Source organism: Myotis myotis, unplaced genomic scaffold, assembly GCF_014108235.1.
Source record: "Myotis myotis isolate mMyoMyo1 unplaced genomic scaffold, mMyoMyo1.p scaffold_m19_p_10, whole genome shotgun sequence".
NCBI lineage: Eukaryota > Metazoa > Chordata > Mammalia > Chiroptera > Vespertilionidae > Myotis > Myotis myotis.
In genome coordinates, this window is record NW_023416314.1 from 31,797,992 (window position 1) to 31,814,356 (window position 16,365).

The 16,365-nt window shown below is 43.1% G+C and overlaps 1 pseudogene; it reads right to left on the minus strand.

Moving 5' to 3' along the window:
* Positions 1-6,753: 6,753 nt before the first annotated feature.
* On the minus strand, positions 6,754-8,170 carry LOC118664161 (annotated as a pseudogene).
* Between the last annotated feature and the right edge of the window lie 8,195 nt (positions 8,171-16,365).

Here is a 16,365-nt window from a genome sequence, read left to right on the forward strand (position 1 = left end):
AGCAGAATACTCTCCAGGTCCCCGATTCTGTCTCAAAGCTTCTTCTCAAACCTCATACTTCACTGCTACTCCTCTCAGGTGCCTCACCTTACTGAGCAATAGAAGCCATTTGATGGAAACTTTTCCCTACCTTTACATCAAGTCTACATATCCATAGCCACTCACTCCAAAGCAAATCCCAAGTACATCTGTTTGTAATTTCCCCTTTTCTGTTGTAATGGAGAAAATAGCTTTCTATCTCTATGCTCTAGGCCTTCCCATCATTTTGTGAACTCATAATTTATGTATTGAATCCTGTTCTGCTTGAAGTTTCTGTATAAGTACCGTGCGCTAACCGATTGCGCCACTGGAGCTCCATGCTTAAAGTTTCTATTGCCTACATTTTATGCTGACTTTTACACTCAACTCCACATTTCTTTTCTTTTTCTTTATTGATTAAGGTATTACATATGTGTCCTTATCCCCACATTGCCTCCCCCCTCACCCACCACTCATGCCCTCACCCCCCTGGTGTCTGTGTCCATTGGTTAGGCTTATATGCATGCATACAAGACCTTTGGTTGATCTCTCCCCCTTACCTCCACCCTCCCCTATTTTCCCTCTGAGGTTTGACGGTCTGATCGATGCTTCTCTGTCTCTGGATCTGTTTTTGTTCATCAGTTTATGTTGTTCACTATATTCCATAAATGAGTGAGATCATGTGATATTTATCTTTCTCTGACTGGCTTATTTCTAATAGCATAATGCTCTTGAGTTCCATTCATGCTATTGCAAATGGTAAGAATTCCTTCTTTTATATAGCAGTGTAGTATTCCATTGTGTAGATGTACCACAGTTTCTAGTATAGGTATTTTATCTCCTTGGTTAAGTTTATTCCTGGTTACCTTATTTTTTGTTTTGTTGGCAATAGTAAATGAGATTGTTTTCTTAGTTTCTCTTTCTGAGAGTTTATCACTAGTGTATAAAAATGCCACCAATTTCTGGATGTTACATTTGTATACTGCTACTTTGCATAAATCATTTATTAGATCTAATAGGGTTTTTTTGGTGGAGTCCTTAGAGTTTTCTATGTACAATATCATGTAATCTATGAATAATGACCATTTTATTTCCTCCTTTAAAATTTGAGTGTCCTTTATTTCTTCTTCTTGTCTGATTGCTGTGGCTAGGACTTGCACCACTCTGTTGATTAAGAGTGGTGAAAGTGGACATCCCTGTCTTGTTCCTCTTCTTAGGGGAAATAGTTTTAGCTTTTGCCCATTGAATATGATGTTGCTATAGATTTTTCATGTATGGCCTTCAATATGTTGACATATGATTCCTTTACTCCCAATTTTCTGTGACTTTTTATCATAAACTCGAGGCCCGGTGCACGAAACTTGTGCACTGGGGGTTGGGGTTCCCTCAGCCCAGCCTGCCCCTCTCACAGTCTGGGAGCCCTCAGTGGATGTCCTACTGACGGCCACAGTCTGGCAGCAGAGGCTCGGAGCAGGTGTCCTGTGTGTGTGTGTGTCCGCTGGAGGCCTGCCCCCAGCCGCATTGGAGGCTCAGAGCAGGCGCTGTGTGTGTGTGTGTGTGTGTGTATGTGTGTAAGTGTGTGTGTCCGCTGGGGGCCTGCCCCCAGTCACACCCTGGAGGCTTGGAGCAGGTGCCCCTCTGTGTTGATCTCTCAGGCTCCTGGCCTCCACTGCGTGTTTTTCTCTCCTTTGAGCTGTGGCCAGGGTGGGGTGCTGCCTGCAGGCTGCGCTTTCCTGCTCATGGATCACTGGATCACTGCAGAGACCAGGGGCAGGCCCTGCTGGGTGCTGCCTGTGGGGAACTTTCCTGCTTTGGGATCACCATGGCGATCCCAGGAGCAGGCCCACATGGGGGCTGCCTGCCCTCCGCACTTGCCTGCTCTGGGATTGCCATGGGGTACCAGCTGGCAGCGGGGCTTAGGCTGCACACGGGGGTCCCGGCTGGGGCGGGACTTAGGTGATGCAATCGCACCGCCTAAGCCTGGCTGCTCAGGGCCGCACATGGGGGCCCGGATGGCGTCTGGCACTGTCCCGCCCTGCCTGCAGTATGCAAATTAGTCGCCATTTTTGTTGGCAGTTAATTTGCATATAACCCTGATTAGCCAATGGGAATCGTAGCAAAGGTATGGTCAATTACCCTTTTTGTCTTTTATTAGATAGGACTAGTAGCCCGGTTCACAAAATTTGTGCACTCGGGGGGTGGGGGCCCTCAGTTATTAAACATTTTATGACACAACACTGACCACATTGGTGGTGGTGGTGGCCTTGTCAGGATGTGTTATATTATGCAGATGAAAATCTATTTAAACAGATTTGATGTAGATATTTTCAAAGATGGAAGAATTGTCCCTGTCAACTATTTTAGTTGATTCATATCTTCAGTAATTGTCATCATTGCAAAGTCTTCAGTCCCCATATGGATTGCTGGATATAATAGGTCATGCGCTGTCCCTGTCCTTTGTAGCCTTTGTTACCTTAAGAACTCTAGTTTTCCATTTATATGTTTAAGTACCACCCTTACCGGCTTAAAAATGTAAGTTTTTAACACTGCTCTCTCTGTTTTGTATCCTTCTGATGAAAGCTGGAGTTGGGTTGCAGCACAGAAGAGAAATTCAGAAGGGGAATATTGAAGTAATGACTACAGTAGGAGAAGAGGGAACCTGTTCCCCTGGCCACAGGTGCTGGCGCCCTGGACCACAGGGCTGGCAGCTTCTCCGGGCGGCTGCAGCCTGGGACCTCTGACCGGTAGCTTGTCCGTCTCCTGGGCTGCAGCCAGCCCCAGGTGCTGGCACCTGGACCAAAGGTGGGCGGCTTCTTCTTCTAGGGGCTTCTTCTTCTGTGCTTCGAGGGAGGGCAGTCAGTTATGTGTCATGCAAACATAGGCATCACCAATCTCAGAAGCCAGGTGTGGGGCAGGGAAGCCACAGCCAGGGATGCTGGTGACGGCTGCTTCCCAGCCCATGCAACTGGCTACTGTGATCACCTCTGCACCCGGCTTCTGTGGTCACCGATCGCAGAGGCCGGGTGCGGGTCAGGAAAGCAGCGGCCGGGGAAGCTGGGGGAGGCTGCTTCCCTGCCCACGCACCTGGCTTCTGTGATCGCCCCTGCACCCAGGTTCTGTGGTTACTGATCATAGAAGCCGGGTGCGGGGCAGGGAAGCCACGGCCGGTGACGCTGGTGGTGGCCTCTTCCCTGACCTGCACCCGGCTTCTGCAGTCACCGATCACAGAAGCCGGGTGCGGGGCAGGGACGCCACGGGCACGCTGGCAGCGGCTGCTTCTCTGCCCATGCCCCTGGCTTCTGTGATCGTCCTTGCACCCAGGTTCTGCAGTCACCGATCATAGAAGCCGGGTGCGGGGCAGGGAAGCTGTGGCCGGGGACGCTGGCGGCGGCATCTTCCCTGCCCCTGCCTCCGGCTTCTGCGGTCATGGCCGCTGTCTCTGTCTGCTTCCCTGCCCCACCCACCAGGCTTCTCCGATCACCCGCTGGTGGCAGGGCAAAGGTGGCCTCCAGGGCCGACCTTTGCCCTGCTTCCTGGCTCTTGCCTGTGCCTGGGTTTCTGATCACTGTCTTCCATCCTTCCCCTTTCGCCTCCCATCATTGCGAGTATGCAAATTAACCACCATCTTTGTTGGTGGTTAACTTGCATATCGCCCTGATTAGCCAATGGGGAGTGTAGCAAAGTTACAGTTAATTACCATGTTTGTCCATTATTAGGATGGGTGTTGGCTTTTTTCTGCAGCTTTTTATATGATCATGTGATTTTTTATCTTTTGTTTTGTTTATGTGATGTGTCATATTTATTGATTTTTAAATCTTGTACCAGCCTGGCATTTCTGGAAGAAATCTCACCGCTTATGGTGTGTGATCTTTTTTCTTTCTTTCTTTTTAAATATTATTATTTACAACATACTAGAATTTACACTCCTCTTAAATACATTGATGTTGAAAATTCTGAAAGCCAACTTAAAATATTCCTATTTAAAAATAATCTTTATTTTTGCAAGTATTACAAATGTCCCCTTTCCCCCTATTGACCTCTCCCTTCCCATCTCCCAACTCCAGGCCTTCACCACCCTATTGTCTGTATATATGGGTTATGCATATATGCATATGAGTTCATTGGTTGTTCTCTTTTCCCCTCTTCCCTGCCTTCCCTCTGAGGTTTGACAGTGAATTCGCTGCTTCTCTGTCTCTGGATCTATTTTTTTTTTCCATCAGTTTATGTTGTTCATTAGATTCCACATATGAGGGAGATCATGTCATACTTATCTTTCTCTGACTGACTTATTTCACAGCATAAAAGCTTCCTAGTATTCCATTCTATAGATTTACCACTGGTTTTTAATTTACTCATCTGCTGATGGGAACTTGGGTTGTTTCCAAATCTTAGCTATTATAAATTGCACTGCTATAAACATAGGGGTGCATATATTCTTTCTGATGAGTGTTTCTGATTTCTTGGGATATATTCCTAGAAGTGGGATGATTGGGTCAAATGGAATTTCCATTTTTAATTTTTTTAGGAAACACCATACTGTTTTCTATAGTGGCTGCACAAGTCTACATTACAACCAGCAGTGCACGAGCCTTCTGGAAGTTAGGATCGATGGGAAGGCCAGTGACTCCCTCTATCCAGCTGTGAAGTTCCTCCTCCTTCTGAGGGTCATTTTAAAAAATTTTTTATTTTATTGTTTAAAGTATTACAAATAGTAGTACACATGTCTCCTTTTTTTCCCCCATTGCCTTCCCTAGCCTCTCCTACCCCCCTGCACATGCCCTCACCCCATGCCACCCCCTGCACCCACCGCCAAGTGTCTGGCGTTCATTGGTTATGCTTATATGCATGCATACAAGTCCTTCGGTTGTTCTCTTAGCACCCCCAACCCTCCCAGCCTTCCCGCTGTAGTTTTACAGTCTGTTTGCTCCAGTTCCATCCATGCTGTTGCAAATGGTAAGAATTTCTTCTTTTTTACAGCAGTGTAGTATTCCATTGTGTAGATGTTCCACAGTTTTCTAATCCACTCTTCTGCTGATGGGCATTTAGGCTGTTTCCAAATCTTAGCTATGGTAAATTGTGCTGCTATGAACATAGGGGTGCATATATTCTTTCTGATTGGTGTTTCTGATTTCTTGGGATATATTCCTAGAAGTGGGATGATTGGGTCAAATGGAATTTCCATTTTTAATTTTTTTAGGAAACACCATACTGTTTTCCATAGTGGCTGCACTAGTCTTTATTCCCACCAGCAGTGAAGGAGGGTTCCTTTTTCTCCACATCCTTTCCAGCACTTGTTTGTTGATTTGTTGATGATAGCCGTTCTGACAGGTGTGACATGATACCACATTGTAATTTTAATTTTGCATCTCTCAGATGATTAGTGCCTCGGAGCCTGTTTTCATATGTCTCTTGGTCTTCTGTATGTCCTCTTTATAAAAGTATCTATTTAGGTTCCTTAGCCATTTTTTAATTGGGTTGTTTAACTTCCTTTTGTTAAGTTGTATGAATTCCCTGTAAATGTTGAAGATTAAACCATTATCGGTGATAACATTGGCAAGTATGTTCTCCCATGCAGTGGGCTTCCTTGTTGTTTTGTTGATGGTTTCTTTTGCTGTGCAGAAGCTTTTTATTTTGATGTAGTCCGATTTGTTTATTTTTCTCTTTAGTTTCCATTGCCCCTAGAGTTGTATCGGTGCAGATATTGCTTCAGCATATGTCTGAGATTTTGCTGCCTGTGGATTCCTCTAATATTTTTATGCTTTCCCATCTTACGTTTAAGTCCTTTAACCATTTTGAGTTTATTTTTGTGTATGTGTAAGTTGGTGGTCTAGTTTCATTTTTTTTGGCATGTATCTCTCCAATTTTCCCAACATCATTTATTGAAGAGTCTGTCTTGACTCCATTGTATGCTCTTGACTACTTTGTCAAATAGTAATTGAGCATAGTGGCTTGGGTTGATTTCTGGGTATTCTATTGTATCCTATTCATTCTATTCTATTCTATTCTATTCTATTCTATTCTATTCTATTCTATTCTATTCTATTCTATTCTATTCTATTCTATTCTATTCATCTACAAGTCTGTTCTTGTGCAAGTACCAGGCAGTTTTGAGAACAGTGGCTTTGTAATACAGCTTGATATCTGGTATTGAGATCCCTCCTACTTTGTTCTTCTTTCTCAGGATTGCTGCAGCTATTTGGGTTCTTTTTTTTATTCCAGATAAATTTTTGGAGAGTTCGTTCTAGGTCGCTGAAGTCTGTGTTTTCTTATCTGTTAAATGGGTTATAATATAATACCTACAATATCTGGGAAATTTGAGTCCTTGCTTGCATCGCACAATTTAGGGGCCTCACACATAAAAAAATATATAAAATACTTTTATTAAAGAAAATGTAAATAGCACTGTCACCTGGTAGTCAGTTCTCAGTATAACATATACCCTCACAATTCCATTCTCATAATTAACAGCATTCAGGCTCGAGGGACACATACCTCCATACTTTTGTGCTATATTCTTAGAACAAAACTGTATGTGAATGCAGTAAAAGTTTATGTTTTGTATAGTGGTGGTTTATTTATGTGTGTGTGCTAATTTCAAATACAGTGCGTTTTAAGATATTGTGTTTTCCACTTACAATACAGTGCCCAGAAAGTGCCAAATTATTTCCTTTCCCTGTGCACATGTTCCATATTCAAGTATAGAGATTGCCAGTTACTTAAGGTAGCAGCTCAGCTTTAAACTGCCATGGAATTTGTGAAAAAATTTGCGTCTTTCAGTGTCTTGTATGGAACAACAACTAAATTTATGTTGAGGTTGCTTTTATCAACCTCTTCACTTGTGGGCCCAGAAGAGGAACCAGTAGTTGGAGGATCTTCTCACTAAGGGACCCCTAGGCATTCCTCCTGGGTTACTTCCTGCACTCTGGAATAGTTTAGTAATGACAAAGCTGCAGACTTTGTTCAGCGTTTTCTGCTGACATTCAAATTCTTCCTTCATTGCAGTCTGGTACTTATCAAGCCAGCTGATTATTTTATTACATTCAAGAATAATCTTGTGTTTATGATAATCATTAAGCTTAACTTGACATTTCTTACCCTGAGCAGTTGCTTTTATGCTGATTACAAAGAATTCAAGTGAATTCTTGGAAGCTACCTTGTTCCACTGCTTCTCACCTTCATCTTTGTGTTTCTCAGCCTCATGGACCATATGTTCACTGTTTTTCTTGGTCAAACAGTTTTTGTGGGGTTAGGGATGGTAAATTTGTTCTCTTTTCCTAACCTCTTAGCTACAAAGACATGGAATGTGCCTTGGGCATCAATATGAAAAGTGACTTCAATTTGAGCAACACTACAGAGTTCAAGTGGTATGTCTGTGAGTCCAAACTTGCCAAGTGGGCTGTTATTCTTGGTTATGGTGCACTCTTCTTCATAAACCTGAATGAGCACACCTGACTGGTGGTCAGAGTAGGTAGTGAAGGTCTATACCTGCTTTGAAGGATTGGTAGTGTTGGGCTTGATGAGGACAGTTATGACTCTGCAAGAGAAAAAGGAGTAATACCCAAAAGCAGCACATCTCCAAAGTTTTCAGATTTGTCTCCAGATAGGATGGCTGCCTGGAGAGCTGCACAGCAACGCATCAGGCTTACTGCTCTTATTCAGTTCCTTTCCATTGAAGAAGCCCTGTAGAAGTTTCTGAATCCTGAGAATACAAGTAGAACTACCTGCTAGGACAATATCATATATCTGGGACTTCTCTGGGTTGGCATCCTGAAGGGCTTTCTGTATAGTTTTTAGCAGGCCACAGAATAAGTGAGCATTAACTTCTTCAAATTTGGCAGAAGTAATGGAAGTACAGAAGGTGGTGCTTTCATATTGTGGCTAAACCTCAACACTGGCTTGGGTGCTGGAAGAGAGAGCCTACTTAGCATGTTCAAAAGCAGTACAGAGGCAATGAACAGCCCTCTTGTTCTCACTTGCATTCTTCTTATATTTGCATTTGAACTCTGTAATAAAATAGTTGACCATTCAGTTGTCAAAGTCCTTTCCACCTAAGTGGCTCTCTCCAGCTGTATATTTAACTTCAAAATTCCATCTTCATTAGTGAAGTTTGACAATCAAAAGTGCCACTTCCTCAGTCAAAGATCAGCTCATTTCTTTCAGTGCTAATCTTTTGGTTTAAGCTAGAAGCAATAGCAACAGCACAGCAATTGAATTCTTAAAGCTTCTAAGTTCACTGAGACTGACAATGGTTTCAGCGATGCAAAGAGATATTAAAATAGATGATAGTGTGACTAAATCATGGGCAACAGTCTTCCTAAGAAAGGCTTCTGTGATTTTTTTATCTTTGTCAAAACCATAGACTACAGCTTTTTTAGATGGAAATATTTTGTCTCTTCCTTGTGTTCTACCTGGACCTGCCTGCATCAATCATTATCATGCTGGACCAGTGCTTTATATCAGACTGGTGGTTCTTGTTTAGGAAGTTTATTAGTTATTGATGTAGTTTCTCTTCTTATTTTTGACAGTCTTACATATGTCCCCCATTTTCTCTCCTTTGCTCACCTCCATGAAGTCCCATCCCACCCCAGGTCCCCACATTATTATCTGTGTCCATGAGCTATGCATATATGCATATATGTGTTTTGTTAATTTCTTCCAGTACCCTACACCCCTCCACTCTGAGATCTGTCAGTCTGTTCTATGTATCCATGCTTTTGGTCTTATTTTTTTTCTGAAAGTTTATTTTTTTCATTATATTCCACATATTAGTGACAACATATGGTATTTGCCTTTCTCTGACAGGTTTATTTCACTTAGCATAATAATCTCCAGGTCCATCCATGCTGTCCTAAAAGGTCAGAGTTCATTTTTTTGTTGTTGTTGTTTATAGCCATGTAGTATTCCATTGGGTGAAGGTACCACAACTTTCTTATCCAGTCATCTACTGAGGGGAACTGAGTTTATTTCAAGATCTTGACTATTGTTGCTATGAAGATAGGGGTGCATATTTTCCTTTTGATTGGTGTTTCAGGATACTAGGATATTTACCCAGAAGTGGGATCATTGGTTCAAAGACAGTTCCATTTTTAATTTTGGGGGGAAATTTCATACTGTTTTTCACAGTGGCTACACCCGTCTGCATGCCCACCAACAGTACACTAGGGTATCCTTTTCTCCACATTCTTACCAGCAATTGGTGCTTGCTGATTTATTGATAGTAGCCATTCTGATAAGTGTGCTATGATCCCTCATTGTGGTTTTAATTTACATTTCCCTGATGAGAATTTGTTCATATGTCTACTGGTCATCTGTATATCCTCCTTGGAGATGTGTCTATTGAGGTCCTTTGTCCATTTTTAAATTGGATTGTTTGTCTTTCTAATGTTGAATTGTATGAGTTCTTTTATATATTGGAAATTAACTCCTTATCAGAGGAATCATTGGCAAACATGTTTTTCTTTTTTAAAAAATTTTGTTTTATTGCCTAAAGTATTACAAAGAGTATTACATATGTCTCCTTTTTTTTTTTTTACCCCCTGACCTTCCCCTGGCCTCCCCTACCCCCCAGTGTCTTGTGTCCATTGGTTATGCTTATATGCATGCATACAAGTCCTTCGGTTGATCTCTTACCCTCCCCTCAACCCTCCCTGGCCTTTCTGCTGTAGTTTAACAGTCTGTTCGATGCTGCTCTGCCTCTGTATCTATTTTTGTTCATCAGTTTATAATGTTCTTAATTATCCATAAATGAGTGAGGTCATGTGGTATTTTTCTTTCATTGACTGACTTATTTCACTTAGCATAATGCTCTCCAGTTCCATCCATGCTGTTGCAAATGGTAAGAATTCCCTCTTTTTTTACAGCAGCATAGTATTCCATTGTGTAGATGTACCACAGTTTTCTAATCCGTTCATCTGCTGATGGGCACTAAGGCTGTTTCTAAATCTTAGCTGTGGTAAATTGTGCTGCTATAAACATAGGGGTGCATATATTCTTTCTGATTGGTTTTACTTTTTTTTTTTTTTGCATATAGTCCTAGAAGTGGGATTACTGGGTCAAATGGGATTCCATTTTTAGTTTTTTGAGGAAACTCCATACTGTTTTCCACAGTGGCTGCACCAGTCTACATTTCCACCAGCAGTGCATGAGCCTTCTGGAAGTTAGGATTGATGGGAAGGCCAGTGACTCCCTCTATCCAGCTGCAGAGTTCCTCCTCCTTCTGAGGGTCATTTTTTAAAATTTTTATTTTATTGTTTAAAGTATTATAAATAGTAGTACATATGTCTCCTTTTATTCCCCATTGACCTTCCCCCAGGCTCTCCTACCCGCGCCCCCCCCCCCCCCCCCCCCCCCGCACATGCCCTCACTCCGCCCCCATCCCAGTGTCTGGCGTCCATTGGTTATGCTTATATGCATGCATATAAGTCCTTTGGATGTTCTTTTACCTTCCACCACCCCAACCCTCCCCAACCCTCCTGCTGTAGTTTGACAGTGTGTTTAATGCTTCTGTGCCTCTGTATCTATATGTGTTCATCAGTTTATAATGTTTTTTGTTTTTACTTTGTTAAATTTTTATTATATTAGTAGTGCATGAATACATTCTTAATAAAAAAATTTGGACAATACAGAAATACATATTGTATCTTCTTTCAAAAGCAAAAGTGAAATCAGAATATATATATACTAGAGGCCCGGTGCACAAAAATTTGTGCACTCTGGGGGGAGGGGAGTCCCTCAGCCCGGCCTGTGCCCTCTCGCAGTCTGGGACCCCTCGGGAGATAACGACCTGCTGGCTTAGGCCTGCTCCCAGATGGCAGAGGGCAGGCCCAATCCCTAGGTGCAGCCCCTGGTCAGGCTCAGAGCACGGCCGATTGGGGAGTTGGGGCGCTGCCCCCTGTCCTACACAGAGCAGGGCGATCGGGAGGTTGTGATTCCACCCTCAGTCATGCTCAGGGTAGGGCCGATTGGGGGGTTGGGGCACCGTCCCCTGTCACACTCAAGGCAGGGTCGATGGGGAGGTTGCGGCGCCACCCCCTGTCATGCACAGAGCAGGGCCAATCAGGGGGTTGGGGCATTTCCCCCTGTCACTCACAGAGCAGGGCCCATCAGGGGGGTTGGGGCTCTGTACCCTGTCACGCACAGAGCAGGGCCCATCAGGGGGGTGGGGTGCCACCACTCTCACACTCAGGGCAGGGCCGATGGGGAGGTTATGGCTCTATCCCCTCACACACAGAGCAGGGCCCGTGGGGGGTGGGGGGGTTGGGGCGCCGCACCCTGTTACACACAGAGCAGGGCCGATCAGGGGGTTTGGGCGCTGCCCCCTGTCATGCTGATCCCGGTGCCGGGAGGCCTCGCGGCTCCGCTGATCCCGGTGCTGGGAGGCATATTACCCTTTTACTATATAGGGTAGAGGCCTGGTGCATGGGTGGGTGCCGGCTGGTTTGCCCTGAAGGGTGTCCTGGATCAGGGTGGGGGTCCCTACTGGGGTGCCTGGCCAGCCTGGGTGAGGGGATGATGGCTGTTTGCAGCTGGTCACACACCCTTTAGGGTGGGGTTCCCCACTGGGGTGCCTGGCCAGTCTGGGTGAGGAGCTGAGGGCTGTTTTCAGGCTGGGGGTGACTGAAGCTCCCAACTGCTCCTTTTTTTCTTTTTTTTTAATTCTGGGCCAGCTTTAGCTTTGAGGCTTGGCTCCAGCTCTTAGGCCTCCGCTGCTGAAAGTAGGTTTTTGGCCTTTGCTTACAATGTTGTGATCCGGCTGGCTGAAGCCGGGAAGGTTTCTGGGGTTTTGTTTAGCTTCTATATTTGTTACAATGTTTCTTAAACTGCAGGCTCAGAAGCCTGCAGCGGCAGGCGGGGAACATTGGAGTCCTCCGTCACTGAAGCAAGCAAGCCTCATGTTAGTTTCAAGCTGCCTGGCTGCCGGCCGCCATCTTGGCTGACAGTTAATTTGCATATTGCCCTGATTAGCCAATGGGAAGGGTAGCGGTCGTACACCAATTACCATGTTTCTCTTTTATTAGATAGGATACTGTAATGCAACTTGCTATCCTTATCTTAGTTCACACCACTACAGTTTTTTCCATTCTTGCCTGCCTCCAATATCTGTTCCACACTACCCCCTAAAGTGATCTTTTTTAAAAATTTTGTTTTATTGTTTAAAGTATAAAAAAGAGTATTACAGATGTCTTCTATTTCTTCTCTCCTTGAACGTCCCCTGGCCTCCCCTACCCCCCAGTGTCTTGTGTCCATTGGTTATGTTTATATGCATGCATACAAGTCCTTCAGTTGATCTCATACCCTCCCCACCCCCAACCCTGCCTGGCCTTCCCACTGTAGTTTGACAGTCTGTTTGATGCTGCTCTGCCTCTGTATCTATTTTTTTTTAATATATTTTATTGATTTTTTACAGAGAGGAAGGGAGAGGGATAGAGAGTTAGAAACATCGACGAGAGAGAAGCATCAATCAGCTGCCTCCCGCACCCCCCCCCCCTGGGGATGTGCCCGCAACCAAGGTACATGCCCTTGACTGGAATCGAACCTGGGACCCTTCAGTCCTCAGGCCAATGCTCTATCCAGTGAGCCAAACCAGCTAGGGCTCTGTATCTATTTTTGTTCATCAGTTTATAATGTTCTTAATTATCTATAAATGAGTGAGATCATGTGGTATTTTTCTTTCATAGACTGGCTTATTTCACTTAGCATAATGCTCTCAAGTTCCTTCCATGCTGTTGCAAATGGTAAGAATTCCTTCTTTTTTACAGCAGCATAGTATTCCAGCCTGAAAGATATTTTTCCATCCCTTCACTTTCAGTCTGTGTGAATCCCTTGTTCTGAGGTGGGTTTCTTGTAGATAGCATATATATGGGTCATGTTTTTTTACATGACCCACTGGATGTCTTGATTGGAGCATTTAGTCCATTTATGTTTAAAGTTATTATTGAAAAGTACTTGTTTGTAGCCATTTTTATTTTTTGTGCCTGTGTTCTTTCTTACCTTTTTATTTCTTAATTTTACACCAGTCCCTTTAGCATTTCTTGCATTGATGGTTTGGTGGTGATAAACTCCCTTAGCCTTTTTTTTTTGTCTGTGAAGCTCCTTATTTCCCCTTCAATTTTGAATGATAGCTTTGCTCAGTGGTTGGCAAACTCATTAGTCAACAGAGCCAAATATCAACAGTACTTCTTCAAAATAGACTTGCCTAGGCCGAAAACCAACTTCTGCACATGGGCCATGAAGTTTCAATTGCACTGTACGTGTGTGCCTGCACATGGTATTTTGTGGAAGAGCCACGCTCAAGGGGCCAAAGAGCCACATGTGGCTCGCGAACCACAGTTTGCCAATCAGGGGCCTTGCTGGATAGAGTATTCTTGGATTTAGTCCCTTGCTTTGCATCACTTTGTAAATTTCCTTCCATTCTTTTCTGGCCTGATGTGTTTCTGTTGAGAAATCATTTGATAATCTAATGGGAGATCCCTTGTACGTAACTTTCTGTCTGTCTCTTGCAGCCTTTAAGATTCTCTCTTTGCCCTGAACATTTGCCATTATAATTACGATGTGTCTTGGTGTGGGTCTTTTTGGGTTCATCTTGTTTGGGACTCTCTGTGCTTGTGTGAATTTTTTCTTCCCCACATCAGGGAAATTTTCAGACAATATTTGTTCAAATAGGTTTTCTAAGCCTTGTTCCTCTTCCTGTTGTTCTGGCACCCCTATTATTCGTATGTTGCTTTCTTTCATGTTGTCCCATAGCTCCCTTAAAAACAAAACTTGGAATAGTAAAATTAATTGATTTCTAAAATAAATAAGGAGAACTGTGAGAGATAGAATGGGAAAGAAGCCTCTCCAACCAATTTTAAGGAAGAGCACATGTGGAGTGTGAGGCTGGGAACACTCACCTTGTTCACACTACTCTATCTGAGTAACTTGCAGTGTCTCCTCACATCCTCAGGTGTATGCATTCTATTGTGAAGATCACTGATCTAGGCATCACAGATTAAGTAATAGAGTGCAAATACCTAGGAGGAGACTTCCCACCTCAGAATCCTGGCGAACAGGCCCCCAAGCCTTTCAAGTACCATAATTTGTTTTCTCTAACTTCTTCAGTTCTACCCCCTTTCCCTCCTTCTGTCCTCTTTCATCCAACATTCCTGTGAAGAAGCAGAGCTCTCTCCATCCACACCACCTCTGTGCAGGAGAACCTTTCACAGAACTCTCGGTCCTTTCTTCAAACTGCCTCCTCCTCCAAATTTGGGACTGACCCCCTCCATAGGCAGGGGCTCCAGACTTACCTCTCTGCCTCTGCCATGGGTCTGGGTCTCTCATGATCTGTGTAGGTCTGGTTAGAGACTTTCTCTCAGGAGCTCAGGGCTGGGAGCTGGAGGAGGTCTGTGTTAGAGGAAGGATATCTAGTACTGAAAGGAGAAGAACTTGATGAGACTGAGATGTAGTTTCTGATGGACTTTGGGCTGGGACTGTGTATGTGGCATATTTAGGGTGGAAACAAGTACTAAGTTCCACAAAGCAATATTATGAGTGTTTTTTATCTCTCTAGACTATGATCTAAAAATCAGACATGTAATGTGGTAAAGGTCATAAAAATAAATATCACCTGACTAGACAGATTGATTTCTCACAAATTAATGAGTAACATCATCAAGTAAATCTGAAAGCTGTCTAGCAATCACACTAACTTCCTTAAACATGCTCCACCTCCACTTACATATCTTTTCTTTTTTTTTTTAGAAAATATTCATTATATGACAACTATTTTATTTGTTCTTTAATTCAAAGACACATCTCATTCATTTGACCATTCTTCTTCTTTTAAAGTCCTTTTTATCTTTATTGTTGAGAGTATTACAGATGTCCCCCATTTACACACCCATTCTTCCCCTCCACCCAGTTCTTGCTCCACCCCAGGCCTTCACCATTCTATTATCTGTGTCCATGGATTGTGCATATATGCATATAAATTCTTTGGTTATTCTATGCCTGCTCCCTCCACTCCTTTCCTCTGAGATCTGTCAATTTGTGCCAAGTTTCCATGCTGCTGCACCTATTTTGTTCATTAGATGTTACATTTAGGTGAGATATGTGGTACTTGTCTTTCCCTTACTGGCTTATCTCACTTAGCATAATAGTCTCTAGGCGCCCCCATTCTATCTCAAATGTTCTTCTCAAACCTCATATACCTCACTGCTAGTCCTCTCAGCTGCCTCATCTTACTGAGCAAAAGAAGCCATTGGATGGAAACTTTTCTCTCTCCTTTACATCATATCTAAATATCCATGCTTACTCTCCCTAAAGCAAAGCCCAGCTACACCTGTCTATAGTTTCTCCATTTTTGTTGTAATGGAGAAAGTAGCTTTCTATCTCCATGCCCTAGGCCTTCCTATCATTTTGTGAACTCGTGATATGAGTATTGAATCCTGTTATGCTTGAACTTTCTAGAGATGTTTCTTTTTCCTACATTCTATGCAGATGAACTCAAGTCCCCATTTTCTCATCTGTTAAATGGGTTTAATAATAATGCCTACAATAGCTGGGAAAGTTGAATCCTAGCTTGGGCTCCACACTTTAGAGGCCTCACATATCAAAAATAATACAAGATACTTTTATTAAAGAAAATGTGGACAGCATGTCACTCGGTAGTCGTGGTCAGTGCAACATGTACCCACAAACATCCACTCTCCTAATTAACAGTATTCAGGCTTCAGGGAAACGTATGTCCAGAGTTTTGTACTGTATTCTTAGAACAAACCTGTATCAGCATGCAGTAAATGTTTGTGGTTTGTATAGTGGCAGTTTGTGTGTGTGTGTGTTAATTTCAAATGCAGTTTGTTTTAAGACATTGTGCTTTCCATTTACAATACAGTAACCAGAAAGTGACAGGTTATTTCATTTTCCTGTGCATATGTTCCATATTCAATTACAGAGATTGCCAGTTATGTACTATAGCAGCTGAGCTTTAAAATTGCCATGTTTCCTACAAATTTGGGTCTTTCAACATTTTGAATGGAACAACAACTAAATGTATGTTAGGGTTGCCTTAATCAGCCTCTTCATTGGTGGAGGAGCCTTATCACTAGGGAAGCCCCAAGGCATTCCTCCTCACTTGCCTCCTGCACTCTGGGACAGCTTTTGAATGATAGGGTTGAAGACTTTGTTCAGCTCTTTCTGCTGATGTTCAAATTCTTCCTTTATTGCAGTCTGGTTCTTATCAAATCAGGTGATTATTTTATTACATTTAAGAAGAAACTTCTGTTTATGCTCACAACTGAGCTTAATTTGAAGTTTCTCATCTTGAGCACTTGCTTTTATGCTGATTGAAAAGACTTCAAGTGAATTTTTGGA